The following is a 26,982-nucleotide window of genomic DNA, read 5'->3' on the forward strand; positions in this document are numbered from 1 at the left end:
CTCCGAGTGCAGAGACCTCGATGGCAACTGCAGAAATGAAGCACTCCGTTGAGTTGTCGAGAAGCAAGAACATAGCCAGCGCCTTGTGTTTGGGAGTCAGCAGCTGCTGCACTTTTGCGATTGCCTTCACTGTGCACTGAATGCCACGACGGCATGGGCACGTTAAAACAACGCGCTGAGCAAGAGTCCCCGAAAGATCACGGCCGTCAGAAAGCAGCTTATATATTGCCCTGGAAAGAGCATTGTTTTTGGAGTGTGCAGTAAAATCGTGTTTCTGGACAAGGGAGGCATAAGTGCGCTGCGCTCCTAAGCTATCTCCCTGCGAGACACACTGCCAAAGCTTTTCGTTATCCTGCAGTCTAGTGCAGACGCACACTACGGCTATCGGCTGCTGTCCGAAGCGAAGCGCCAGTCGCCGGCGTCTTTCGGCTGAAGCAGCGCTTCGGAGCGTACGGCTGTTGTGTGCGCGAAGCAGCCGCTTCTCCTGCTCCGGGAGTCGGAGAGAGCGGTAGCTTGTACGAGGGCGAAGAACGAAGCCGCAGAGCACCGGACTTGTGTGCACAGCCTACGGGCTGCTAGAGGAAGGTGGCTGCACCTCCCTAACCTATCAATTCACAGCTGGCATGCTCTTTGGAGCTGGTCCAGGACAACTTTCATTGCTTATGGGTTCGTCCTGATACAGCCCCTCCTGGAAAACTCGTGCTCGTCCTCTGAGGCTCCGAGATGCAGAAACATCGATGGCAGCTGCAGAAATGAAGGGCTGCGTTGAATTGTCGAGAAGCAAGAACATAGCCAGCGCCTAAGTGTCTGGGAGTCAGCAGCTGCTGCACTTTTGCGATTGCCTTCACTGTGCACTGAATGCCACGACGGCATGGGCACGTTAAAACAACGAGCTGAGCAAGAGTCCCCGAAAGATCACGGCCGTCAGAAAGCAGCTTATATATTGCCCTGGAAAGAGCAGTGTTTTAGGAGTGTGCAGTAAAATCGTGTTTCTGGACAAGGGAGGCATAAGTGCGCTGCGCTCCTAAGCTATCTCCCTGCGAGACATACTGCCAAAGCTTTTCGCTATCATGCAGTCTAGTGCAGACGCACACTACGGCTATCGGCTGCTGTCCGAAGCCAAGCGCCAGTCGCCGGCGTCTTTCGGCTGAAGCAGCGCTTCGGAGCGTACGGCTGTTGTGTGCGCGAAGCAGCCGCTTCTCCTGCTCCGGGAGTCGGAGAGAGCGGTAGCTTGTACGAGGGCGAAGAACGAAGCCGCAGAGCACCGGACTTGTGTGCACAGCCTACGGGCTGCTAGAGGAAGGTGGCTGCACCTCCCTAACCTATCAATTCACAGCTGGCATGCTCTTTGGAGCTGGTCCAGGACAACTTTCATTGCTTATGGGTTCGTCCTGATACAGCCCCTCCTGGGAAACTCGTGCTCGTCCTCTGAGGCTCCGAGATGCAGAAACATCGATGGCAGCTGCAGAAATGAAGGGCTGCGTTGAGTTGTCGAGAAGCAAGAACATAGCCAGCGCCTAAGTGTCTGGGAGTCAGCAGCTGCTGCACTTTTGCGATTGCCTTCACTGTGCACTGATTGCCGAGACATGTGCACGCTAAAAAAACAAGGTGGGCAAGAGGAGGAAGAGAGTACGGTCATCAGAGAGCATCTGGCATCTTGTCCTGGAAACTGCAGTGTTTTTGGAGAGTACAGCAAATCCGTGTTTCTGGACAAGGGAGGCATAAGTGCGCTGCGCTCCTAAGCTATCTCCCTGCGAGACACACTGCCAAAGCTTTTCGCTATCATGCAGTCTAGTGCAGACGCACACTCCGGCTCTCCGGAGCTGTCCGAAGCCAAGCGCCGGTGGCCGGCGTCTTTCGGCTGAAGCTGCGCTTCGGAGCGTACGGCTGCCGCTCCGCTGTTGTGTGCGCGAAGCAGCCGCTTCTCCTGCTCCGGGAGCCGGACAGAGCGGTAGCTTGTACGAGGGCGAAGAACGAAGCCGCAGAGCACCGGGCTTCTGCGCGCACCCTAAGGACTGCTAGAGGACCGTGGTGGACACTCGCCTGCGTCTTCAATTCCATTCTAGCATCCTTATGGAAGGTGTTCCAGGACAATTTTCCTGAGTTTTGAATTCGTCCTGATGCAGCCCCTCCTGGGAAACTCGTGCTCGTCCTCTGAGGCTCCGAGTGCAGAGACCTCGATGGCAACTGCAGAAATGAAGCACTCCGTTGAGTTGTCGAGAAGCAAGAACATAGCCAGCGCCTTGTGTTTGGGAGTCAGCAGCTGCTGCACTTTTGCGATTGCCTTCACTGTGCACTGAATGCCACGACGGCATGGGCACGTTAAAACAACGCGCTGAGCAAGAGTCCCCGAAAGATCACGGCCGTCAGAAAGCAGCTTATATATTGCCCTGGAAAGAGCATTGTTTTTGGAGTGTGCAGTAAAATCGTGTTTCTGGACAAGGGAGGCATAAGTGCGCTGCGCTCCTAAGCTATCTCCCTGCGAGACACACTGCCAAAGCTTTTCGTTATCCTGCAGTCTAGTGCAGACGCACACTACGGCTCTGGGCTGCTGTCCGAAGCCAAGCGCCGGTCGCCGGCGTCTTTCGGCTGAAGCAGCGCTTCGGAGCGTACGGCTGCCGCTCCGCTGCTGTGTGCGCGAAGCAGCCGCTTCTCCTGCTCCGGGAGCCGGACAGAGCGGTAGCTTGTACGAGGGCGAAGAACGAAGCCGCAGAGCACCGGGCTTCTGCGCGCACCCTAAGGACTGCTAGAGGACCGTGGTGGACACTCGCCTGCGTCTTCAATTCCATTCTAGCATCCTTATGGAAGGTGTTCCAGGACAATTTTCCTGAATTTTGAATTCGTCCTGATGCAGCCCCTCCTGGGAAACTCGTGCTCGTCCTCTGAGGCTCCGAGTGCAGAGACCTCGATGGCAACTGCAGAAATGAAGCACTCCGTTGAGTTGTCGAGAAGCAGGAACATAGCCAGCGCCTTGTGTTTGGGAGTCAGCAGCTGCTGGACTTTTGCGATTGCCTTCACTGTGCACTGAATGCCACGACGGCATGGGCACGTTAAAACAACGAGCTGAGCAAGAGTCCCCGAAAGATCACGGCCGTCAGAAAGCAGCTTATATATTGCCCTGGAAAGAGCAGTGTTTTAGGAGTGTGCAGTAAAATCGTGTTTCTGGACAAGGGAGGCATAAGTGCGCTGCGCTCCTAAGCTATCTCCCTGCGAGACACACTGCCAAAGCTTTTCGCTATCATGCAGTCTAGTGCAGACGCACACTACGGCTATCGGCTGCTGTCCGAAGCGAAGCGCCAGTCGCCGGCGTCTTTCGGCTGAAGCAGCGCTTCGGAGCGTACGGCTGTTGTGTGCGCGAAGCAGCCGCTTCTCCTGCTCCGGGAGTCGGAGAGAGCGGTAGCTTGTACGAGGGCGAAGAACGAAGCCGCAGAGCACCGGACTTGTGTGCACAGCCTACGGGCTGCTAGAGGAAGGTGGCTGCACCTCCCTAACCTATCAATTCACAGCTGGCATGCTCTTTGGAGCTGGTCCAGGACAACTTTCATTGCTTATGGGTTCGTCCTGATACAGCCCCTCCTGGAAAACTCGTGCTCGTCCTCTGAGGCTCCGAGATGCAGAAACATCGATGGCAGCTGCAGAAATGAAGGGCTGCGTTGAATTGTCGAGAAGCAAGAACATAGCCAGCGCCTAAGTGTCTGGGAGTCAGCAGCTGCTGGACTTTTGCGATTGCCTTCACTGTGCACTGAATGCCACGACGGCATGGGCACGTTAAAACAACGCGCTGAGCAAGAGTCCCCGAAAGATCACGGCCGTCAGAAAGCAGCTTATATATTGCCCTGGAAAGAGCAGTGTTTTTGGAGTGTGCAGTAAAATCGTGTTTCTGGACAAGGGAGGCATAAGTGCGCTGCGCTCCTAAGCTATCTCCCTGCGAGACACACTGCCAAAGCTTTTCGCTATCATGCAGTCTAGTGCAGACGCACACTCCGGCTCTCCGGAGCTGTCCGAAGCCAAGCGCCGGTGGCCGGCGTCTTTCGGCTGAAGCTGCGCTTCGGAGCGTACGGCTGCCGCTCCGCTCTTGTGTGCGCGAAGCAGCCGCTTCTCCTGCTCCGGGAGCCGGACAGAGCGGTAGCTTGTACGAGGGCGAAGAACGAAGCCGCAGAGCACCGGGCTTCTGCGCGCACCCTAAGGACTGCTAGAGGACCGTGGTGGACACTCGCCTGCGTCTTCAATTCCATTCTAGCATCCTTATGGAAGGTGTTCCAGGACAATTTTCCTGAGTTTTGAATTCGTCCTGATGCAGCCCCTCCTGGGAAACTCGTGCTCGTCCTCTGAGGCTCCGAGTGCAGAGACCTCGATGGCAACTGCAGAAATGAAGCACTCCGTTGAGTTGTCGAGAAGCAAGAACATAGCCAGCGCCTTGTGTTTGGGAGTCAGCAGCTGCTGCACTTTTGCGATTGCCTTCACTGTGCACTGAATGCCACGACGGCATGGGCACGTTAAAACAACGCGCTGAGCAAGAGTCCCCGAAAGATCACGGCCGTCAGAAAGCAGCTTATATATTGCCCTGGAAAGAGCATTGTTTTTGGAGTGTGCAGTAAAATCGTGTTTCTGGACAAGGGAGGAATAAGTGCGCTGCGCTCCTAAGCTATCTCCCTGCGAGACACACTGCCAAAGCTTTTCGTTATCCTGCAGTCTAGTGCAGACGCACACTACGGCTATCGGCTGCTGTCCGAAGCGAAGCGCCAGTCGCCGGCGTCTTTCGGCTGAAGCAGCGCTTCGGAGCGTACGGCTGTTGTGTGCGCGAAGCAGCCGCTTCTCCTGCTCCGGGAGTCGGACAGAGCGGTAGCTTGTACGAGGGCGAAGAACGAAGCCGCAGAGCACCGGACTTGTGTGCACAGCCTACGGGCTGCTAGAGGAAGGTGGCTGCACCTCCCTAACCTATCAATTCACAGCTGGCATGCTCTTTGGAGCTGGTCCAGGACAACTTTCATTGCTTATGGGTTCGTCCTGATACAGCCCCTCCTGGAAAACTCGTGCTCGTCCTCTGAGGCTCCGAGATGCAGAAACATCGATGGCAGCTGCAGAAATGAAGGGCTGCGTTGAGTTGTCGAGAAGCAAGAACATAGCCAGCGCCTAAGTGTCTGGGAGTCAGCAGCTGCTGCACTTTTGCGATTGCCTTCACTGTGCACTGAATGCCACGACGGCATGGGCACGTTAAAACAACGAGCTGAGCAAGAGTCCCCGAAAGATCACGGCCGTCAGAAAGCAGCTTATATATTGCCCTGGAAAGAGCAGTGTTTTTGGAGTGTGCAGTAAAATCGTGTTTCTGGACAAGGGAGGCATAAGTGCGCTGCGCTCCTAAGCTATCTCCCTGCGAGACACACTGCCAAAGCTTTTCGCTATCATGCAGTCTAGTGCAGACGCACACTCCGGCTCTCCGGAGCTGTCCGAAGCCAAGCGCCGGTGGCCGGCGTCTTTCGGCTGAAGCTGCGCTTCGGAGCGTACGGCTGCCGCTCCGCTGTTGTGTGCGCGAAGCAGCCGCTTCTCCTGCTCCGGGAGCCGGACAGAGCGGTAGCTTGTACGAGGGCGAAGAACGAAGCCGCAGAGCACCGGGCTTCTGCGCGCACCCTAAGGACTGCTAGAGGACCGTGGTGGACACTCGCCTGCGTCTTCAATTCCATTGTAGCATCCTTATGGAAGGTGTTCCAGGACAATTTTCCTGAGTTTTGAATTCGTCCTGATGCAGCCCCTCCTGGGAAACTCGTGCTCGTCCTCTGAGGCTCCGAGTGCAGAGACCTCGATGGCAACTGCAGAAATGAAGCACTCCGTTGAGTTGTCGAGAAGCAAGAACATAGCCAGCGCCTTGTGTTTGGGAGTCAGCAGCTGCTGCACTTTTGCGATTGCCTTCACTGTGCACTGAATGCCACGACGGCATGGGCACGTTAAAACAACGCGCTGAGCAAGAGTCCCCGAAAGATCACGGCCGTCAGAAAGCAGCTTATATATTGCCCTGGAAAGAGCATTGTTTTTGGAGTGTGCAGTAAAATCGTGTTTCTGGACAAGGGAGGCATAAGTGCGCTGCGCTCCTAAGCTATCTCCCTGCGAGACACACTGCCAAAGCTTTTCGTTATCCTGCAGTCTAGTGCAGACGCACACTACGGCTATCGGCTGCTGTCCGAAGCGAAGCGCCAGTCGCCGGCGTCTTTCGGCTGAAGCAGCGCTTCGGAGCGTACGGCTGTTGTGTGCGCGAAGCAGCCGCTTCTCCTGCTCCGGGAGTCGGACAGAGCGGTAGCTTGTACGAGGGCGAAGAACGAAGCCGCAGAGCACCGGACTTGTGTGCACAGCCTACGGGCTGCTAGAGGAAGGTGGCTGCACCTCCCTAACCTATCAATTCACAGCTGGCATGCTCTTTGGAGCTGGTCCAGGACAACTTTCATTGCTTATGGGTTCGTCCTGATACAGCCCCTCCTGGAAAACTCGTGCTCGTCCTCTGAGGCTCCGAGATGCAGAAACATCGATGGCAGCTGCAGAAATGAAGGGCTGCGTTGAATTGTCGAGAAGCAAGAACATAGCCAGCGCCTAAGTGTCTGGGAGTCAGCAGCTGCTGCACTTTTGCGATTGCCTTCACTGTGCACTGAATGCCACGACGGCATGGGCACGTTAAAACAACGAGCTGAGCAAGAGTCCCCGAAAGATCACGGCCGTCAGAAAGCAGCTTATATATTGCCCTGGAAAGAGCAGTGTTTTAGGAGTGTGCAGTAAAATCGTGTTTCTGGACAAGGGAGGCATAAGTGCGCTGCGCTCCTAAGCTATCTCCCTGCGAGACATACTGCCAAAGCTTTTCGCTATCATGCAGTCTAGTGCAGACGCACACTACGGCTATCGGCTGCTGTCCGAAGCCAAGCGCCAGTCGCCGGCGTCTTTCGGCTGAAGCAGCGCTTCGGAGCGTACGGCTGTTGTGTGCGCGAAGCAGCCGCTTCTCCTGCTCCGGGAGCCGGACAGAGCGGTAGCTTGTACGAGGGCGAAGAACGAAGCCGCAGAGCACCGGACTTGTGTGCACAGCCTACGGGCTGCTAGAGGAAGGTGGCTGCACCTCCCTAACCTATCAATTCACAGCTGGCATGCTCTTTGGAGCTGGTCCAGGACAACTTTCATTGCTTATGGGTTCGTCCTGATACAGCCCCTCCTGGGAAACTCGTGCTCGTCCTCTGAGGCTCCGAGATGCAGAAACATCGATGGCAGCTGCAGAAATGAAGGGCTGCGTTGAGTTGTCGAGAAGCAAGAACATAGCCAGCGCCTAAGTGTCTGGGAGTCAGCAGCTGCTGCACTTTTGCGATTGCCTTCACTGTGCACTGATTGCCGAGACATGTGCACGCTAAAAAAACAAGGTGGGCAAGAGGAGGAAGAGAGTACGGTCATCAGAGAGCATCTGGCATCTTGTCCTGGAAACTGCAGTGTTTTTGGAGAGTACAGCAAATCCGTGTTTCTGGACAAGGGAGGCATAAGTGCGCTGCGCTCCTAAGCTATCTCCCTGCGAGACACACTGCCAAAGCTTTTCGCTATCATGCAGTCTAGTGCAGACGCACACTCCGGCTCTCCGGAGCTGTCCGAAGCCAAGCGCCGGTGGCCGGCGTCTTTCGGCTGAAGCTGCGCTTCGGAGCGTACGGCTGCCGCTCCGCTGTTGTGTGCGCGAAGCAGCCGCTTCTCCTGCTCCGGGAGCCGGACAGAGCGGTAGCTTGTACGAGGGCGAAGAACGAAGCCGCAGAGCACCGGGCTTCTGCGCGCACCCTAAGGACTGCTAGAGGACCGTGGTGGACACTCGCCTGCGTCTTCAATTCCATTCTAGCATCCTTATGGAAGGTGTTCCAGGACAATTTTCCTGAGTTTTGAATTCGTCCTGATGCAGCCCCTCCTGGGAAACTCGTGCTCGTCCTCTGAGGCTCCGAGTGCAGAGACCTCGATGGCAACTGCAGAAATGAAGCACTCCGTTGAGTTGTCGAGAAGCAAGAACATAGCCAGCGCCTTGTGTTTGGGAGTCAGCAGCTGCTGCACTTTTGCGATTGCCTTCACTGTGCACTGAATGCCACGACGGCATGGGCACGTTAAAACAACGCGCTGAGCAAGAGTCCCCGAAAGATCACGGCCGTCAGAAAGCAGCTTATATATTGCCCTGGAAAGAGCATTGTTTTTGGAGTGTGCAGTAAAATCGTGTTTCTGGACAAGGGAGGCATAAGTGCGCTGCGCTCCTAAGCTATCTCCCTGCGAGACACACTGCCAAAGCTTTTCGTTATCCTGCAGTCTAGTGCAGACGCACACTACGGCTCTGGGCTGCTGTCCGAAGCCAAGCGCCGGTCGCCGGCGTCTTTCGGCTGAAGCAGCGCTTCGGAGCGTACGGCTGCCGCTCCGCTGCTGTGTGCGCGAAGCAGCCGCTTCTCCTGCTCCGGGAGCCGGACAGAGCGGTAGCTTGTACGAGGGCGAAGAACGAAGCCGCAGAGCACCGGGCTTCTGCGCGCACCCTAAGGACTGCTAGAGGACCGTGGTGGACACTCGCCTGCGTCTTCAATTCCATTCTAGCATCCTTATGGAAGGTGTTCCAGGACAATTTTCCTGAATTTTGAATTCGTCCTGATGCAGCCCCTCCTGGGAAACTCGTGCTCGTCCTCTGAGGCTCCGAGTGCAGAGACCTCGATGGCAACTGCAGAAATGAAGCACTCCGTTGAGTTGTCGAGAAGCAGGAACATAGCCAGCGCCTTGTGTTTGGGAGTCAGCAGCTGCTGGACTTTTGCGATTGCCTTCACTGTGCACTGAATGCCACGACGGCATGGGCACGTTAAAACAACGAGCTGAGCAAGAGTCCCCGAAAGATCACGGCCGTCAGAAAGCAGCTTATATATTGCCCTGGAAAGAGCAGTGTTTTAGGAGTGTGCAGTAAAATCGTGTTTCTGGACAAGGGAGGCATAAGTGCGCTGCGCTCCTAAGCTATCTCCCTGCGAGACACACTGCCAAAGCTTTTCGCTATCATGCAGTCTAGTGCAGACGCACACTACGGCTATCGGCTGCTGTCCGAAGCGAAGCGCCAGTCGCCGGCGTCTTTCGGCTGAAGCAGCGCTTCGGAGCGTACGGCTGTTGTGTGCGCGAAGCAGCCGCTTCTCCTGCTCCGGGAGTCGGAGAGAGCGGTAGCTTGTACGAGGGCGAAGAACGAAGCCGCAGAGCACCGGACTTGTGTGCACAGCCTACGGGCTGCTAGAGGAAGGTGGCTGCACCTCCCTAACCTATCAATTCACAGCTGGCATGCTCTTTGGAGCTGGTCCAGGACAACTTTCATTGCTTATGGGTTCGTCCTGATACAGCCCCTCCTGGAAAACTCGTGCTCGTCCTCTGAGGCTCCGAGATGCAGAAACATCGATGGCAGCTGCAGAAATGAAGGGCTGCGTTGAATTGTCGAGAAGCAAGAACATAGCCAGCGCCTAAGTGTCTGGGAGTCAGCAGCTGCTGGACTTTTGCGATTGCCTTCACTGTGCACTGAATGCCACGACGGCATGGGCACGTTAAAACAACGCGCTGAGCAAGAGTCCCCGAAAGATCACGGCCGTCAGAAAGCAGCTTATATATTGCCCTGGAAAGAGCAGTGTTTTTGGAGTGTGCAGTAAAATCGTGTTTCTGGACAAGGGAGGCATAAGTGCGCTGCGCTCCTAAGCTATCTCCCTGCGAGACACACTGCCAAAGCTTTTCGCTATCATGCAGTCTAGTGCAGACGCACACTCCGGCTCTCCGGAGCTGTCCGAAGCCAAGCGCCGGTGGCCGGCGTCTTTCGGCTGAAGCTGCGCTTCGGAGCGTACGGCTGCCGCTCCGCTCTTGTGTGCGCGAAGCAGCCGCTTCTCCTGCTCCGGGAGCCGGACAGAGCGGTAGCTTGTACGAGGGCGAAGAACGAAGCCGCAGAGCACCGGGCTTCTGCGCGCACCCTAAGGACTGCTAGAGGACCGTGGTGGACACTCGCCTGCGTCTTCAATTCCATTCTAGCATCCTTATGGAAGGTGTTCCAGGACAATTTTCCTGAGTTTTGAATTCGTCCTGATGCAGCCCCTCCTGGGAAACTCGTGCTCGTCCTCTGAGGCTCCGAGTGCAGAGACCTCGATGGCAACTGCAGAAATGAAGCACTCCGTTGAGTTGTCGAGAAGCAAGAACATAGCCAGCGCCTTGTGTTTGGGAGTCAGCAGCTGCTGCACTTTTGCGATTGCCTTCACTGTGCACTGAATGCCACGACGGCATGGGCACGTTAAAACAACGCGCTGAGCAAGAGTCCCCGAAAGATCACGGCCGTCAGAAAGCAGCTTATATATTGCCCTGGAAAGAGCATTGTTTTTGGAGTGTGCAGTAAAATCGTGTTTCTGGACAAGGGAGGAATAAGTGCGCTGCGCTCCTAAGCTATCTCCCTGCGAGACACACTGCCAAAGCTTTTCGTTATCCTGCAGTCTAGTGCAGACGCACACTACGGCTATCGGCTGCTGTCCGAAGCGAAGCGCCAGTCGCCGGCGTCTTTCGGCTGAAGCAGCGCTTCGGAGCGTACGGCTGTTGTGTGCGCGAAGCAGCCGCTTCTCCTGCTCCGGGAGTCGGACAGAGCGGTAGCTTGTACGAGGGCGAAGAACGAAGCCGCAGAGCACCGGACTTGTGTGCACAGCCTACGGGCTGCTAGAGGAAGGTGGCTGCACCTCCCTAACCTATCAATTCACAGCTGGCATGCTCTTTGGAGCTGGTCCAGGACAACTTTCATTGCTTATGGGTTCGTCCTGATACAGCCCCTCCTGGAAAACTCGTGCTCGTCCTCTGAGGCTCCGAGATGCAGAAACATCGATGGCAGCTGCAGAAATGAAGGGCTGCGTTGAGTTGTCGAGAAGCAAGAACATAGCCAGCGCCTAAGTGTCTGGGAGTCAGCAGCTGCTGCACTTTTGCGATTGCCTTCACTGTGCACTGAATGCCACGACGGCATGGGCACGTTAAAACAACGAGCTGAGCAAGAGTCCCCGAAAGATCACGGCCGTCAGAAAGCAGCTTATATATTGCCCTGGAAAGAGCAGTGTTTTTGGAGTGTGCAGTAAAATCGTGTTTCTGGACAAGGGAGGCATAAGTGCGCTGCGCTCCTAAGCTATCTCCCTGCGAGACACACTGCCAAAGCTTTTCGCTATCATGCAGTCTAGTGCAGACGCACACTCCGGCTCTCCGGAGCTGTCCGAAGCCAAGCGCCGGTGGCCGGCGTCTTTCGGCTGAAGCTGCGCTTCGGAGCGTACGGCTGCCGCTCCGCTGTTGTGTGCGCGAAGCAGCCGCTTCTCCTGCTCCGGGAGCCGGACAGAGCGGTAGCTTGTACGAGGGCGAAGAACGAAGCCGCAGAGCACCGGGCTTCTGCGCGCACCCTAAGGACTGCTAGAGGACCGTGGTGGACACTCGCCTGCGTCTTCAATTCCATTGTAGCATCCTTATGGAAGGTGTTCCAGGACAATTTTCCTGAGTTTTGAATTCGTCCTGATGCAGCCCCTCCTGGGAAACTCGTGCTCGTCCTCTGAGGCTCCGAGTGCAGAGACCTCGATGGCAACTGCAGAAATGAAGCACTCCGTTGAGTTGTCGAGAAGCAAGAACATAGCCAGCGCCTTGTGTTTGGGAGTCAGCAGCTGCTGCACTTTTGCGATTGCCTTCACTGTGCACTGAATGCCACGACGGCATGGGCACGTTAAAACAACGCGCTGAGCAAGAGTCCCCGAAAGATCACGGCCGTCAGAAAGCAGCTTATATATTGCCCTGGAAAGAGCATTGTTTTTGGAGTGTGCAGTAAAATCGTGTTTCTGGACAAGGGAGGCATAAGTGCGCTGCGCTCCTAAGCTATCTCCCTGCGAGACACACTGCCAAAGCTTTTCGTTATCCTGCAGTCTAGTGCAGACGCACACTACGGCTATCGGCTGCTGTCCGAAGCGAAGCGCCAGTCGCCGGCGTCTTTCGGCTGAAGCAGCGCTTCGGAGCGTACGGCTGTTGTGTGCGCGAAGCAGCCGCTTCTCCTGCTCCGGGAGTCGGAGAGAGCGGTAGCTTGTACGAGGGCGAAGAACGAAGCCGCAGAGCACCGGACTTGTGTGCACAGCCTACGGGCTGCTAGAGGAAGGTGGCTGCACCTCCCTAACCTATCAATTCACAGCTGGCATGCTCTTTGGAGCTGGTCCAGGACAACTTTCATTGCTTATGGGTTCGTCCTGATACAGCCCCTCCTGGAAAACTCGTGCTCGTCCTCTGAGGCTCCGAGATGCAGAAACATCGATGGCAGCTGCAGAAATGAAGGGCTGCGTTGAATTGTCGAGAAGCAAGAACATAGCCAGCGCCTAAGTGTCTGGGAGTCAGCAGCTGCTGCACTTTTGCGATTGCCTTCACTGTGCACTGAATGCCACGACGGCATGGGCACGTTAAAACAACGAGCTGAGCAAGAGTCCCCGAAAGATCACGGCCGTCAGAAAGCAGCTTATATATTGCCCTGGAAAGAGCAGTGTTTTAGGAGTGTGCAGTAAAATCGTGTTTCTGGACAAGGGAGGCATAAGTGCGCTGCGCTCCTAAGCTATCTCCCTGCGAGACATACTGCCAAAGCTTTTCGCTATCATGCAGTCTAGTGCAGACGCACACTACGGCTATCGGCTGCTGTCCGAAGCCAAGCGCCAGTCGCCGGCGTCTTTCGGCTGAAGCAGCGCTTCGGAGCGTACGGCTGTTGTGTGCGCGAAGCAGCCGCTTCTCCTGCTCCGGGAGCCGGACAGAGCGGTAGCTTGTACGAGGGCGAAGAACGAAGCCGCAGAGCACCGGACTTGTGTGCACAGCCTACGGGCTGCTAGAGGAAGGTGGCTGCACCTCCCTAACCTATCAATTCACAGCTGGCATGCTCTTTGGAGCTGGTCCAGGACAACTTTCATTGCTTATGGGTTCGTCCTGATACAGCCCCTCCTGGGAAACTCGTGCTCGTCCTCTGAGGCTCCGAGATGCAGAAACATCGATGGCAGCTGCAGAAATGAAGGGCTGCGTTGAGTTGTCGAGAAGCAAGAACATAGCCAGCGCCTAAGTGTCTGGGAGTCAGCAGCTGCTGCACTTTTGCGATTGCCTTCACTGTGCACTGATTGCCGAGACATGTGCACGCTAAAAAAACAAGGTGGGCAAGAGGAGGAAGAGAGTACGGTCATCAGAGAGCATCTGGCATCTTGTCCTGGAAACTGCAGTGTTTTTGGAGAGTACAGCAAATCCGTGTTTCTGGACAAGGGAGGCATAAGTGCGCTGCGCTCCTAAGCTATCTCCCTGCGAGACACACTGCCAAAGCTTTTCGCTATCATGCAGTCTAGTGCAGACGCACACTCCGGCTCTCCGGAGCTGTCCGAAGCCAAGCGCCGGTGGCCGGCGTCTTTCGGCTGAAGCTGCGCTTCGGAGCGTACGGCTGCCGCTCCGCTGTTGTGTGCGCGAAGCAGCCGCTTCTCCTGCTCCGGGAGCCGGACAGAGCGGTAGCTTGTACGAGGGCGAAGAACGAAGCCGCAGAGCACCGGGCTTCTGCGCGCACCCTAAGGACTGCTAGAGGACCGTGGTGGACACTCGCCTGCGTCTTCAATTCCATTCTAGCATCCTTATGGAAGGTGTTCCAGGACAATTTTCCTGAGTTTTGAATTCGTCCTGATGCAGCCCCTCCTGGGAAACTCGTGCTCGTCCTCTGAGGCTCCGAGTGCAGAGACCTCGATGGCAACTGCAGAAATGAAGCACTCCGTTGAGTTGTCGAGAAGCAAGAACATAGCCAGCGCCTTGTGTTTGGGAGTCAGCAGCTGCTGCACTTTTGCGATTGCCTTCACTGTGCACTGAATGCCACGACGGCATGGGCACGTTAAAACAACGCGCTGAGCAAGAGTCCCCGAAAGATCACGGCCGTCAGAAAGCAGCTTATATATTGCCCTGGAAAGAGCATTGTTTTTGGAGTGTGCAGTAAAATCGTGTTTCTGGACAAGGGAGGCATAAGTGCGCTGCGCTCCTAAGCTATCTCCCTGCGAGACACACTGCCAAAGCTTTTCGTTATCCTGCAGTCTAGTGCAGACGCACACTACGGCTCTGGGCTGCTGTCCGAAGCCAAGCGCCGGTCGCCGGCGTCTTTCGGCTGAAGCAGCGCTTCGGAGCGTACGGCTGCCGCTCCGCTGCTGTGTGCGCGAAGCAGCCGCTTCTCCTGCTCCGGGAGCCGGACAGAGCGGTAGCTTGTACGAGGGCGAAGAACGAAGCCGCAGAGCACCGGGCTTCTGCGCGCACCCTAAGGACTGCTAGAGGACCGTGGTGGACACTCGCCTGCGTCTTCAATTCCATTCTAGCATCCTTATGGAAGGTGTTCCAGGACAATTTTCCTGAGTTTTGAATTCGTCCTGATGCAGCCCCTCCTGGGAAACTCGTGCTCGTCCTCTGAGGCTCCGAGTGCAGAGACCTCGATGGCAACTGCAGAAATGAAGCACTCCGTTGAGTTGTCGAGAAGCAAGAACATAGCCAGCGCCTTGTGTTTGGGAGTCAGCAGCTGCTGCACTTTTGCGATTGCCTTCACTGTGCACTGAATGCCACGACGGCATGGGCACGTTAAAACAACGCGCTGAGCAAGAGTCCCCGAAAGATCACGGCCGTCAGAAAGCAGCTTATATATTGCCCTGGAAAGAGCATTGTTTTTGGAGTGTGCAGTAAAATCGTGTTTCTGGACAAGGGAGGCATAAGTGCGCTGCGCTCCTAAGCTATCTCCCTGCGAGACACACTGCCAAAGCTTTTCGTTATCCTGCAGTCTAGTGCAGACGCACACTACGGCTATCGGCTGCTGTCCGAAGCGAAGCGCCAGTCGCCGGCGTCTTTCGGCTGAAGCAGCGCTTCGGAGCGTACGGCTGTTGTGTGCGCGAAGCAGCCGCTTCTCCTGCTCCGGGAGTCGGAGAGAGCGGTAGCTTGTACGAGGGCGAAGAACGAAGCCGCAGAGCACCGGACTTGTGTGCACAGCCTACGGGCTGCTAGAGGAAGGTGGCTGCACCTCCCTAACCTATCAATTCACAGCTGGCATGCTCTTTGGAGCTGGTCCAGGACAACTTTCATTGCTTATGGGTTCGTCCTGATACAGCCCCTCCTGGAAAACTCGTGCTCGTCCTCTGAGGCTCCGAGATGCAGAAACATCGATGGCAGCTGCAGAAATGAAGGGCTGCGTTGAATTGTCGAGAAGCAAGAACATAGCCAGCGCCTAAGTGTCTGGGAGTCAGCAGCTGCTGCACTTTTGCGATTGCCTTCACTGTGCACTGAATGCCACGACGGCATGGGCACGTTAAAACAACGAGCTGAGCAAGAGTCCCCGAAAGATCACGGCCGTCAGAAAGCAGCTTATATATTGCCCTGGAAAGAGCAGTGTTTTAGGAGTGTGCAGTAAAATCGTGTTTCTGGACAAGGGAGGCATAAGTGCGCTGCGCTCCTAAGCTATCTCCCTGCGAGACACACTGCCAAAGCTTTTCGCTATCATGCAGTCTAGTGCAGACGCACACTACGGCTATCGGCTGCTGTCCGAAGCGAAGCGCCAGTCGCCGGCGTCTTTCGGCTGAAGCAGCGCTTCGGAGCGTACGGCTGTTGTGTGCGCGAAGCAGCCGCTTCTCCTGCTCCGGGAGTCGGAGAGAGCGGTAGCTTGTACGAGGGCGAAGAACGAAGCCGCAGAGCACCGGACTTGTGTGCACAGCCTACGGGCTGCTAGAGGAAGGTGGCTGCACCTCCCTAACCTATCAATTCACAGCTGGCATGCTCTTTGGAGCTGGTCCAGGACAACTTTCATTGCTTATGGGTTCGTCCTGATACAGCCCCTCCTGGAAAACTCGTGCTCGTCCCCTGAGGCTCCGAGATGCAGAAACATCGATGGCAGCTGCAGAAATGAAGGGCTGCGTTGAGTTGTCGAGAAGCAAGAACATAGCCAGCGCCTAAGTGTCTGGGAGTCAGCAGCTGCTGCACTTTTGCGATTGCCTTCACTGTGCACTGAATGCCACGACGGCATGGGCACGTTAAAACAACGAGCTGAGCAAGAGTCCCCGAAAGATCACGGCCGTCAGAAAGCAGCTTATATATTGCCCTGGAAAGAGCAGTGTTTTTGGAGTGTGCAGTAAAATCGTGTTTCTGGACAAGGGAGGCATAAGTGCGCTGCGCTCCTAAGCTATCTCCCTGCGAGACACACTGCCAAAGCTTTTCGCTATCATGCAGTCTAGTGCAGACGCACACTCCGGCTCTCCGGAGCTGTCCGAAGCCAAGCGCCGGTGGCCGGCGTCTTTCGGCTGAAGCTGCGCTTCGGAGCGTACGGCTGCCGCTCCGCTGTTGTGTGCGCGAAGCAGCCGCTTCTCCTGCTCCGGGAGCCGGACAGAGCGGTAGCTTGTACGAGGGCGAAGAACGAAGCCGCAGAGCACCGGGCTTCTGCGCGCACCCTAAGGACTGCTAGAGGACCGTGGTGGACACTCGCCTGCGTCTTCAATTCCATTCTAGCATCCTTATGGAAGGTGTTCCAGGACAATTTTCCTGAGTTTTGAATTCGTCCTGATGCAGCCCCTCCTGGGAAACTCGTGCTCGTCCTCTGAGGCTCCGAGTGCAGAGACCTCGATGGCAACTGCAGAAATGAAGCACTCCGTTGAGTTGTCGAGAAGCAAGAACATAGCCAGCGCCTTGTGTTTGGGAGTCAGCAGCTGCTGCACTTTTGCGATTGCCTTCACTGTGCACTGAATGCCACGACGGCATGGGCACGTTAAAACAACGCGCTGAGCAAGAGTCCCCGAAAGATCACGGCCGTCAGAAAGCAGCTTATATATTGCCCTGGAAAGAGCAGTGTTTTTGGAGTGTGCAGTAAAATCGTGTTTCTGGACAAGGGAGGCATAAGTGCGCTGCGCTCCTAAGCTATCTCCCTGCGAGACACACTGCCAAAGCTTTTCGTTATCCTGCAGTCTAGTGCAGACGCACACTACGGCTATCGGCTGCTGTCCGAAGCGAAGCGCCAGTCGCCGGCGTCTTTCGGCTGAAGCAGCGCTTCGGAGCGTACGGCTGTTGTGTGCGCGAAGCAGCCGCTTCTCCTGCTCCGGGAGTCGGAGAGAGCGGTAGCTTGTACGAGGGCGAAGAACGAAGCCGCAGAGCACCGGACTTGTGTGCACAGCCTACGGGCTGCTAGAGGAAGGTGGCTGCACCTCCCTAACCTATCAATTCACAGCTGGCATGCTCTTTGGAGCTGGTCCAGGACAACTTTCATTGCTTATGGGTTCGTCCTGATACAGCCCCTCCTGGAAAACTCGTGCTCGTCCTCTGAGGCTCCGAGATGCAGAAACATCGATGGCAGCTGCAGAAATGAAGGGCTGCGTTGAATTGTCGAGAAGCAAGAACATAGCCAGCGCCTAAGTGTCTGGGAGTCAGCAGCTGCTGCACTTTTGCGATTGCCTTCACTGTGCACTGAATGCCACGACGGCATGGGCACGTTAAAACAACGAGCTGAGCAAGAGTCCCCGAAAGATCACGGCCGTCAGAAAGCAGCTTATATATTGCCCTGGAAAGAGCAGTGTTTTAGGAGTGTGCAGTAAAATCGTGTTTCTGGACAAGGGAGGCATAAGTGCGCTGCGCTCCTAAGCTATCTCCCTGCGAGACATACTGCCAAAGCTTTTCGCTATCATGCAGTCTAGTGCAGACGCACACTACGGCTATCGGCTGCTGTCCGAAGCGAAGCGCCAGTCGCCGGCGTCTTTCGGCTGAAGCAGCGCTTCGGAGCGTACGGCTGTTGTGTGCGCGAAGCAGCCGCTTCTCCTGCTCCGGGAGCCGGACAGAGCGGTAGCTTGTACGAGGGCGAAGAACGAAGCCGCAGAGCACCGGACTTGTGTGCACAGCCTACGGGCTGCTAGAGGAAGGTGGCTGCACCTCCCTAACCTATCAATTCACAGCTGGCATGCTCTTTGGAGCTGGTCCAGGACAACTTTCATTGCTTATGGGTTCGTCCTGATACAGCCCCTCCTGGGAAACTCGTGCTCGTCCTCTGAGGCTCCGAGATGCAGAAACATCGATGGCAGCTGCAGAAATGAAGGGCTGCGTTGAGTTGTCGAGAAGCAAGAACATAGCCAGCGCCTAAGTGTCTGGGAGTCAGCAGCTGCTGCACTTTTGCGATTGCCTTCACTGTGCACTGATTGCCGAGACATGTGCACGCTAAAAAAACAAGGTGGGCAAGAGGAGGAAGAGAGTACGGTCATCAGAGAGCATCTGGCATCTTGTCCTGGAAACTGCAGTGTTTTTGGAGAGTACAGCAAATCCGTGTTTCTGGACAAGGGAGGCATAAGTGCGCTGCGCTCCTAAGCTATCTCCCTGCGAGACACACTGCCAAAGCTTTTCGCTATCATGCAGTCTAGTGCAGACGCACACTCCGGCTCTCCGGAGCTGTCCGAAGCCAAGCGCCGGTGGCCGGCGTCTTTCGGCTGAAGCTGCGCTTCGGAGCGTACGGCTGCCGCTCCGCTGTTGTGTGCGCGAAGCAGCCGCTTCTCCTGCTCCGGGAGCCGGACAGAGCGGTAGCTTGTACGAGGGCGAAGAACGAAGCCGCAGAGCACCGGGCTTCTGCGCGCACCCTAAGGACTGCTAGAGGACCGTGGTGGACACTCGCCTGCGTCTTCAATTCCATTCTAGCATCCTTATGGAAGGTGTTCCAGGACAATTTTCCTGAGTTTTGAATTCGTCCTGATGCAGCCCCTCCTGGGAAACTCGTGCTCGTCCTCTGAGGCTCCGAGTGCAGAGACCTCGATGGCAACTGCAGAAATGAAGCACTCCGTTGAGTTGTCGAGAAGCAAGAACATAGCCAGCGCCTTGTGTTTGGGAGTCAGCAGCTGCTGGACTTTTGCGATTGCCTTCACTGTGCACTGAATGCCACGACCGCATGGGCACGTTAAAACAACGCGCTGAGCAAGAGTCCCCGAAAGATCACGGCCGTCAGAAAGCAGCTTATATATTGCCCTGGAAAGAGCATTGTTTTTGGAGTGTGCAGTAAAATCGTGTTTCTGGACAAGGGAGGCATAAGTGCGCTGCGCTCCTAAGCTATCTCCCTGCGAGACACACTGCCAAAGCTTTTCGTTATCCTGCAGTCTAGTGCAGACGCACACTACGGCTCTGGGCTGCTGTCCGAAGCCAAGCGCCGGTCGCCGGCGTCTTTCGGCTGAAGCAGCGCTTCGGAGCGTACGGCTGCCGCTCCGCTGCTGTGTGCGCGAAGCAGCCGCTTCTCCTGCTCCGGGAGCCGGACAGAGCGGTAGCTTGTACGAGGGCGAAGAACGAAGCCGCAGAGCACCGGGCTTCTGCGCGCACCCTAAGGACTGCTAGAGGACCGTGGTGGACACTCGCCTGCGTCTTCAATTCCATTCTAGCATCCTTATGGAAGGTGTTCCAGGACAATTTTCCTGAGTTTTGAATTCGTCCTGATGCAGCCCCTCCTGGGAAACTCGTGCTCGTCCTCTGAGGCTCCGAGTGCAGAGACCTCGATGGCAACTGCAGAAATGAAGCACTCCGTTGAGTTGTCGAGAAGCAAGAACATAGCCAGCGCCTTGTGTTTGGGAGTCAGCAGCTGCTGGACTTTTGCGATTGCCTTCACTGTGCACTGAATGCCACGACCGCATGGGCACGTTAAAACAACGAGCTGAGCAAGAGTCCCCGAAAGATCACGGCCGTCAGAAAGCAGCTTATATATTGCCCTGGAAAGAGCAGTGTTTTAGGAGTGTGCAGTAAAATCGTGTTTCTGGACAAGGGAGGAATAAGTGCGCTGCGCTGCTAAGCTATCTCCCTGCGAGACACACTGCCAAAGCTTTTCGCTATCATGCAGTCTAGTGCAGACGCACACTACGGCTATCGGCTGCTGTCCGAAGCGAAGCGCCGGTCGCCGGCGTCTTTCGGCTGAAGCAGCGCTTCGGAGCGTACGGCTGTTGTGTGCGCGAAGCAGCCGCTTCTCCTGCTCCGGGAGCCGGACAGAGCGGTAGCTTGTACGAGGGCGAAGAACGAAGCCGCAGAGCACCGGACTTGTGTGCACAGCCTACGGGCTGCTAGAGGAAGGTGGCTGCACCTCCCTAACCTATCAATTCACAGCTGGCATGCTCTTTGGAGCTGGTCCAGGACAACTTTCATTGCTTATGGGTTCGTCCTGATACAGCCCCTCCTGGAAAACTCGTGCTCGTCCTCTGAGGCTCCGAGATGCAGAAACATCGATGGCAGCTGCAGAAATGAAGGGCTGCGTTGAGTTGTCGAGAAGCAAGAACATAGCCAGCGCCTAAGTGTCTGGGAGTCAGCAGCTGCTGCACTTTTGCGATTGCCTTCACTGTGCACTGATTGCCGAGACATGTGCACGCTAAAAAAACAAGGTGGGCAAGAGGAGGAAGAGAGTACGGTCATCAGAGAGCATCTGGCATCTTGTCCTGGAAACTGCAGTGTTTTTGGAGAGTACAGCAAATCCGTGTTTCTGGACAAGGGAGGCATAAGTGCGCTGCGCTCCTAAGCTATCTCCCTGCGAGACACACTGCCAAAGCTTTTCGTTATCCTGCAGTCTAGTGCAGACGCACACTACGGCTCTGGGCTGCTGTCCGAAGCGAAGCGCCGGTCGCCGGCGTCTTTCGGCTGAAGCAGCGCTTCGGAGCGTACGGCTGCCGCTCCGCTGTTGTGTGCGCGAAGCAGCCGCTTCTCCTGCTCCGGGAGCCGGACAGAGCGGTAGCTTGTACGAGGGCGAAGAACGAAGCCGCAGAGCACCGGGCTTCTGCGCGCACCCTAAGGACTGCTAGAGGACCGTGGTGGACACTCGCCTGCGTCTTCAATTCCATTCTAGCATCCTTATGGAAGGTGTTCCAGGACAATTTTCCTGAGTTTTGAATTCGTCCTGATGCAGCCCCTCCTGGAAAACTCGTGCTCGTCCTCTGAGGCTCCGAGATGCAGAAACATCGATGGCAGCTGCAGAAATGAAGGGCTGCGTTGAATTGTCGAGAAGCAAGAACATAGCCAGCGCCTAAGTGTCTGGGAGTCAGCAGCTGCTGCACTTTTGCGATTGCCTTCACTGTGCACTGAATGCCACGACGGCATGGGCACGTTAAAACAACGAGCTGAGCAAGAGTCCCCGAAAGATCACGGCCGTCAGAAAGCAGCTTATATATTGCCCTGGAAAGAGCAGTGTTTTAGGAGTGTGCAGTAAAATCGTGTTTCTGGACAAGGGAGGCATAAGTGCGCTGCGCTCCTAAGCTATCTCCCTGCGAGACACACTGCCAAAGCTTTTCGCTATCATGCAGTCTAGTGCAGACGCACACTACGGCTATCGGCTGCTGTCCGAAGCGAAGCGCCAGTCGCCGGCGTCTTTCGGCTGAAGCAGCGCTTCGGAGCGTACGGCTGTTGTGTGCGCGAAGCAGCCGCTTCTCCTGCTCCGGGAGTCGGAGAGAGCGGTAGCTTGTACGAGGGCGAAGAACGAAGCCGCAGAGCACCGGACTTGTGTGCACAGCCTACGGGCTGCTAGAGGAAGGTGGCTGCACCTCCCTAACCTATCAATTCACAGCTGGCATGCTCTTTGGAGCTGGTCCAGGACAACTTTCATTGCTTATGGGTTCGTCCTGATACAGCCCCTCCTGGAAAACTCGTGCTCGTCCCCTGAGGCTCCGAGATGCAGAAACATCGATGGCAGCTGCAGAAATGAAGGGCTGCGTTGAGTTGTCGAGAAGCAAGAACATAGCCAGCGCCTAAGTGTCTGGGAGTCAGCAGCTGCTGCACTTTTGCGATTGCCTTCACTGTGCACTGATTGCCGAGACATGTGCACGCTAAAAAAACAAGGTGGGCAAGAGGAGGAAGAGAGTACGGGCATCAGAGAGCATCTGGCATCTTGTCCTGGAAACTGCAGTGTTTTTGGAGAGTACAGCAAATCCGTGTTTCTGGACAAGGGAGGCATAAGTGCGCTGCGCTCCTAAGCTATCTCCCTGCGAGACACACTGCCAAAGCTTTTCGTTATCCTGCAGTCTAGTGCAGACGCACACTACGGCTCTGGGCTGCTGTCCGAAGCCAAGCGCCGGTCGCCGGCGTCTTTCGGCTGAAGCAGCGCTTCGGAGCGTACGGCTGCCGCTCCGCTGCTGTGTGCGCGAAGCAGCCGCTTCTCCTGCTCCGGGAGCCGGACAGAGCGGTAGCTTGTACGAGGGCGAAGAACGAAGCCGCAGAGCACCGGGCTTCTGCGCGCACCCTAAGGACTGCTAGAGGACCGTGGTGGACACTCGCCTGCGTCTTCAATTCCATTCTAGCATCCTTATGGAAGGTGTTCCAGGACAATTTTCCTGAATTTTGAATTCGTCCTGATGCAGCCCCTCCTGGGAAACTCGTGCTCGTCCTCTGAGGCTCCGAGTGCAGAGACCTCGATGGCAACTGCAGAAATGAAGCACTCCGTTGAGTTGTCGAGAAGCAGGAACATAGCCAGCGCCTTGTGTTTGGGAGTCAGCAGCTGCTGGACTTTTGCGATTGCCTTCACTGTGCACTGAATGCCACGACGGCATGGGCACGTTAAAACAACGAGCTGAGCAAGAGTCCCCGAAAGATCACGGCCGTCAGAAAGCAGCTTATATATTGCCCTGGAAAGAGCAGTGTTTTAGGAGTGTGCAGTAAAATCGTGTTTCTGGACAAGGGAGGCATAAGTGCGCTGCGCTCCTAAGCTATCTCCCTGCGAGACACACTGCCAAAGCTTTTCGCTATCATGCAGTCTAGTGCAGACGCACACTACGGCTCTCCGGAGCTGTCCGTAGCCAAGCGCCGGTGGCCGGCGTCTTTCGGCTGAAGCTGCGCTTCGGAGCGTACGGCTGCCGCTCCGCTGTTGTGTGCGCGAAGCAGCCGCTTCTCCTGCTCCGGGAGCCGGACAGAGCGGTAGCTTGTACGAGGGCGAAGAACGAAGCCGCAGAGCACCGGGCTTCTGCGCGCACCCTAAGGACTGCTAGAGGACCGTGGTGGACACTCGCCTGCCTCTTCAATTCCCTTCTAGCATCCTTATGGAAGGTGTTCCAGGACAATTTTCCTGAATTTTGAATTCGTCCTGATGCAGCCCCTCCTGGGAAACTCGTGCTCGTCCTCTGAGGCTCCGAGTGCAGAGACCTCGATGGCAACTGCAGAAATGAAGCACTCCGTTGAGTTGTCGAGAAGCAAGAACATAGCCAGCGCCTTGTGTTTGGGAGTCAGCAGCTGCTGGACTTTTGCGATTGCCTTCACTGTGCACTGAATGCCACGACGGCATGGGCACGTTAAAACAACGCGCTGAGCAAGAGTCCCCGAAAGATCACGGCCGTCAGAAAGCAGCTTATATATTGCCCTGGAAAGAGCAGTGTTTTAGGAGTGTGCAGTAAAATCGTGTTTCTGGACAAGGGAGGCATAAGTGCGCTGCGCTCCTAAGCTATCTCCCTGCGAGACACACTGCCAAAGCTTTTCGTTATCCTGCAGTCTAGTGCAGACGCACACTACGGCTATCGGCTGCTGTCCGAAGCCAAGCGCCGGTCGCCGGCGTCTTTCGGCTGAAGCAGCGCTTCGGAGCGTACGGCTGCCGCTCCGCTGCTGTGTGCGCGAAGCAGCCGCTTCTCCTGCTCCGGGAGCCGGACAGAGCGGTAGCTTGTACGAGGGCGAAGAACGAAGCCGCAGAGCACCGGGCTTCTGCGCGCACCCTAAGGACTGCTAGAGGACCGTGGTGGACACTCGCCTGCGTCTTCAATTCCATTCTAGCATCCTTATGGAAGGTGTTCCAGGACAATTTTCCTGAGTTTTGAATTCGTCCTGATGCAGCCCCTCCTGGGAAACTCCTGCTCGTCCTCTGAGGCTCCGAGTGCAGAGACCTCGATGGCAACTGCAGAAATGAAGCACTCCGTTGAGTTGTCGAGAAGCAGGAACATAGCCAGCGCCTTGTGTTTGGGAGTCAGCAGCTGCTGCACTTTTGCGATTGCCTTCACTGTGCACTGATTGCCGAGACATGTGCACGCTAAAAAAACAAGGTGGGCAAGAGGAGGAAGAGAGTACGGTCATCAGAGAGCATCTGGCATCTTGTCCTGGAAACTGCAGTGTTTTTGGAGAGTACAGCAAATCCGTGTTTCTGGACAAGGGAGGCATAAGTGCGCTGCGCTCCTAAGCTATCTCCCTGCGAGACACACTGCCAAAGCTTTTCGCTATCATGCAGTCTAGTGCAGACGCACACTACGGCTATCGGCTGCTGTCCGAAGCGAAGCGCCAGTCGCCGGCGTCTTTCGGCTGAAGCAGCGCTTCGGAGCGTACGGCTGTTGTGTGCGCGAAGCAGCCGCTTCTCCTGCTCCGGGAGTCGGAGAGAGCGGTAGCTTGTACGAGGGCGAAGAACGAAGCCGCAGAGCACCGGACTTGTGTGCACAGCCTACGGGCTGCTAGAGGAAGGTGGCTGCACCTCCCTAACCTATCAATTCACAGCTGGCATGCTCTTTGGAGCTGGTCCAGGACAACTTTCATTGCTTATGGGTTCGTCCTGATACAGCCCCTCCTGGAAAACTCGTGCTCGTCCCCTGAGGCTCCGAGATGCAGAAACATCGATGGCAGCTGCAGAAATGAAGGGCTGCGTTGAGTTGTCGAGAAGCAAGAACATAGCCAGCGCCTAAGTGTCTGGGAGTCAGCAGCTGCTGCACTTTTGCGATTGCCTTCACTGTGCACTGATTGCCGAGACATGTGCACGCTAAAAAAACAAGGTGGGCAAGAGGAGGAAGAGAGTACGGGCATCAGAGAGCATCTGGCATCTTGTCCTGGAAACTGCAGTGTTTTTGGAGAGTACAGCAAATCCGTGTTTCTGGACAAGGGAGGCATAAGTGCGCTGCGCTCCTAAGCTATCTCCCTGCGAGACACACTGCCAAAGCTTTTCGCTATCATGCAGTCTAGTGCAGACGCACACTCCGGCTCTCCGGAGCTGTCCGAAGCCAAGCGCCGGTCGCCGGCGTCTTTCGGCTGAAGCTGCGCTTCGGAGCGTACGGCTGCCGCTCCGCTGTTGTGTGCGCGAAGCAGCCGCTTCTCCTGCTCCGGGAGCCGGACAGAGCGGTAGCTTGTACGAGGGCGAAGAACGAAGCCGCAGAGCACCGGGCTTCTGCGCGCACCCTAAGGACTGCTAGAGGACCGTGGTGGACACTCGCCTGCGTCTTCAATTCCATTCTAGCATCCTTATGGAAGGTGTTCCAGGACAATTTTCCTGAATTTTGAATTCGTCCTGATGCAGCCCCTCCTGGGAAACTCGTGCTCGTCCTCTGAGGCTCCGAGTGCAGAGACCTCGATGGCAACTGCAGAAATGAAGCACTCCGTTGAGTTGTCGAGAAGCAAGAACATAGCCAGCGCCTTGTGTTTGGGAGTCAGCAGCTGCTGGACTTTTGCGATTGCCTTCACTGTGCACTGAATGCCACGACGGCATGGGCACGTTAAAACAACGAGCTGAGCAAGAGTCCCCGAAAGATCACGGCCGTCAGAAAGCAGCTTATATATTGCCCTGGAAAGAGCAGTGTTTTTGGAGTGTGCAGTAAAATCGTGTTTCTGGACAAGGGAGGCATAAGTGCGCTGCGCTCCTAAGCTATCTCCCTGCGAGACACACTGCCAAAGCTTTTCGCTATCATGCAGTCTAGTGCAGACGCACACTACGGCTATCGGCTGCTGTCCGAAGCGAAGCGCCAGTCGCCGGCGTCTTTCGGCTGAAGCAGCGCTTCGGAGCGTACGGCTGTTGTGTGCGCGAAGCAGCCGCTTCTCCTGCTCCGGGAGCCGGACAGAGCGGTAGCTTGTACGAGGGCGAAGAACGAAGCTGCAGAGCACCGGACTTGTGTGCACAGCCTACGGGCTGCTAGAGGAAGGTGGCTGCACCTCCCTAACCTATCAATTCACAGCTGGCATGCTCTTTGGAGCTGGTCCAGGACAACTTTCATTGCTTATGGGTTCGTCCTGATACAGCCCCTCCTGGGAAACTCGTGCTCGTCCCCTGAGGCTCCGAGATGCAGAAACATCGATGGCAGCTGCAGAAATGAAGGGCTGCGTTGAGTTGTCGAGAAGCAAGAACATAGCCAGCGCCTAAGTGTCTGGGAGTCAGCAGCTGCTGCACTTTTGCGATTGCCTTCACTGTGCACTGATTGCCGAGACATGTGCACGCTAAAAAAACAAGGTGGGCAAGAGGAGGAAGAGAGTACGGTCATCAGAGAGCATCTGGCATCTTGTCCTGGAAACTGCAGTGTTTTTGGAGAGTACAGCAAATCCGTGTTTCTGGACAAGGGAGGCATAAGTGCGCTGCGCTCCTAAGCTATCTCCCTGCGAGACACACTGCCAAAGCTTTTCGTTATCCTGCAGTCTAGTGCAGACGCACACTACGGCTCTGGGCTGCTGTCCGAAGCCAAGCGCCGGTGGCCGGCGTCTTTCGGCTGAAGCAGCGCTTCGGAGCGTACGGCTGCCGCTCCGCTGCTGTGTGCGCGAAGCAGCCGCTTCTCCTGCTCCGGGAGCCGGACAGAGCGGTAGCTTGTACGAGGGCGAAGAACGAAGCCGCAGAGCACCGGGCTTCTGCGCGCACCCTAAGGACTGCTAGAGGACCGTGGTGGACACTCGCCTGCGTCTTCAATTCCATTCTAGCATCCTTATGGAAGGTGTTCCAGGACAATTTTCCTGAATTTTGAATTCGTCCTGATGCAGCCCCTCCTGGGAAACTCGTGCTCGTCCTCTGAGGCTCCGAGTGCAGAGACCTCGATGGCAACTGCAGAAATGAAGCACTCCGTTGAGTTGTCGAGAAGCAAGAACATAGCCAGCGCCTTGTGTTTGGGAGTCAGCAGCTGCTGGACTTTTGCGATTGCCTTCACTGTGCACTGAATGCCACGACGGCATGGGCACGTTAAAACAACGAGCTGAGCAAGAGTCCCCGAAAGATCACGGCCGTCAGAAAGCAGCTTATATATTGCCCTGGAAAGAGCAGTGTTTTTGGAGTGTGCA

Source organism: Lonchura striata, chromosome 28 (assembly GCF_046129695.1).
Source record: "Lonchura striata isolate bLonStr1 chromosome 28, bLonStr1.mat, whole genome shotgun sequence".
Lineage (NCBI taxonomy): Eukaryota > Metazoa > Chordata > Aves > Passeriformes > Estrildidae > Lonchura > Lonchura striata.